This window comes from Nomia melanderi, unplaced genomic scaffold (assembly GCF_051020985.1).
Source record: "Nomia melanderi isolate GNS246 unplaced genomic scaffold, iyNomMela1 scaffold0066, whole genome shotgun sequence".
Lineage (NCBI taxonomy): Eukaryota > Metazoa > Arthropoda > Insecta > Hymenoptera > Halictidae > Nomia > Nomia melanderi.
The window spans coordinates 1-2,500 of NW_027475181.1; the positions used below are offsets into that span (position 1 = coordinate 1).

Here is a 2,500-nt window from a genome sequence, read left to right on the forward strand (position 1 = left end):
TTTCCGAAAAATAAATTTTTGTAATTTTTTTTAATGTTAAAAACGTTAATAAACGTCATGTTTACGCATGGATTAAACATTGAAATAATTTTAAAACGCTTATTAAAAAAGTTGGTGTCGACCGTGGGACTTAGAAAAATTTCGGGAAGTCCGATTCGCCTGCTGGAATTACCGCACGGGCTGGACACCTCGCTCCGACGAATCGGTTTTTTCCATTTTTTCCGAAAAATAAATTTTTGTAATTTTTTTTAACGTTAAAAACGTTAATAAACGTCATGTTTACGCATGGATTAAACATTGAAATAATTTTAAAACGCTTATTAAAAAAGTTGGTGTCGACCGTGGGACTTAGAAAAATTTCGGGAAGTCCGATTCGCCTGCTGGAATTACCGCACGGGCTGGACAGCCTCGCTCCGACGAATCGGTTTTTTCCATTTTTTCCGAAAAATAAATTTTTGTAATTTTTTTTAACGTTAAAAACGTTAATAAACGTCATGTTTACGCATGGATTAAACATTGAAATAATTTTAAAACGCTTATTAAAAAAGTTGGTGTCGACCGTGGGACTTAGAAAAATTTCGGGAAGTCCGATTCGCCTGCTGGAATTACCGCACGGGCTGGACACCTCGCTCCGACGAATCGGTTTTTTCCATTTTTTTGAAAAATAAATTTTTGTAATTTTTTTAATGTTAAAAACGTTAATAAACATCATGTTTACGCATGGATTAAACATTGAAATAATTTTAAAACGCTTATTAAAAAAGTTTACTCTTGACCGTGGGGACTTAGAAAAATTCCGGCTTGCACGGATTCGACCACTCTGTTTTTCGGAGTTTCTGAGAAAAATAAATTTTTGTAATTTTTTTCATTATGATTTCTGAGTTCTCCCAGTAGTTTAATGTAAGGATTAAGCATTTAAAAATTTTTAAATCGAATATTAAAAAAGTTTACTCTTGCAATTTTTGGAAAAAAAAAATTCTAAAAAATTTTTCTTTCGGTGGAAACTAACGTTTAATATGTACAATAACGATTTATCGAATAAAAATCGTATGTTAATATATGTTCGAATCGACCATAGTTTCAGCGGCTAAGTACCAGCAGCCCGGCCGGTTGGTCTGTACGCGCGGCAGTTTACCACCATAAGCGCCCGTGCTGAGCGGCCGGCGCCGCGGTCGTCGCGGCCGCCCGTTTGGTTACTATAAGAGAGCACGTCGGTTCGAGCGGACCGGTCGGCGCAGCGGCGGGCGAGCGGCTATTCTACGATCTCGGTCGAGAAGCAGTCGTTCAGCTCCTCGAGGTCCATTCCTCGACTGTTCTGTACCGCGTTCCGTTGCGAATTTTTCTCTACACAGCATGACCACGGGTCGGTGTCTCAGACCGAATGGCCCTTATGTGGTAAGCCCAGAATGTTGGGTTGGATACAACGTATATTCGTTATACTTGTACGACTCTCACATCAACTCTCAGAAACCCAAAAGGGGTTTTCTATCCGAGCGAAAATATATTTTTCGTATACAAAAATTTAATGGCAAAGACCAAACGAAATACTACACACAAAAAGGGGCGACGAACAAAAATTGTTCGAATGAAATATAATATATACATATAAAATTGAGGTGTCCTAAGAGAGAAATACATAAACTAAGAGGTATATATTATAAGAAATATATATTATTTCTGGGCAAAGAAGAGAGAACGAAAAGAAGAGTATGATCTTTAACGCGAGGGCCTCGACATGGGTACGCCTAGCATGGTTCGCGCTTTCTCGATATGTCCAGCATGTTAACGTACGCGGTCTTCGGACTTCGTGCGTTATGTCCGTGCTTACACGATGGAGAGCGCTCGAGCATACGTGCTTACAAACCTGAAAGTCGATGTGACATCCGAGATTCTTTTTCTTCTAAAAAGATCTCGGAGAGATACACGGGAGAGTTTGAAATTTTTGGAGGTCCTCCTGATGTATATGCGCGGATATACCCATGTGGTAATTCGTGCGGAGTTGGTAATCTAATAGTGGAGCGAAATTTACCAACTCGAAAGAGAAGAGAGAAGAGAGTAGAGAGAAGAGAGAGGAGAAAGAGAACTGTCTTAAAGACGAGAAAAAGTATCGTCGATCCGACTCTTAAGGGGAGAGAGTCGGCGACTAAGATATATATATACATACATATTTTTGCTTCGTATGATGAAAATTTACTCGAAGCTCCCTGGTTGATCCTGCCAGTAGTCATATGCTTGTCTCAAAGATTAAGCCATGCATGTCTCAGTACATGCCGTATTAAGGTGAAACCGCGAATGGCTCATTAAATCAGTTATGGTTCCTTAGATCGTACCCACATTTACTTGGATAACTGTGGTAATTCTAGAGCTAATACATGCAAAACAGAGTTCCGACCAGAGATGGTAGGAACGCTTTTATTAGATCAAAACCAATCGGTGGCGGGCGTTTACGTTCGTCCATCGTTTGCTTTGGTGACTCTGAATAACTTTGTGCTGATCGCAT

General features: G+C 39.6%; 1 non-coding gene across 1 annotated transcript in view; it reads left to right on the plus strand.

Annotated features, from left to right (window-relative positions):
• Positions 1–2,201: 2,201 nt before the first annotated feature.
• The window catches only part of LOC143175365 (small subunit ribosomal RNA), a 1,921-nt gene continuing 1,622 nt past the window's right edge, over positions 2,202–2,500 (plus strand). The window contains exon 1 of the ribosomal RNA XR_013000172.1: positions 2,202–2,500. This exon is cut by the window's right edge and continues 1,622 nt beyond it. This is a non-coding gene — a ribosomal RNA (small subunit ribosomal RNA).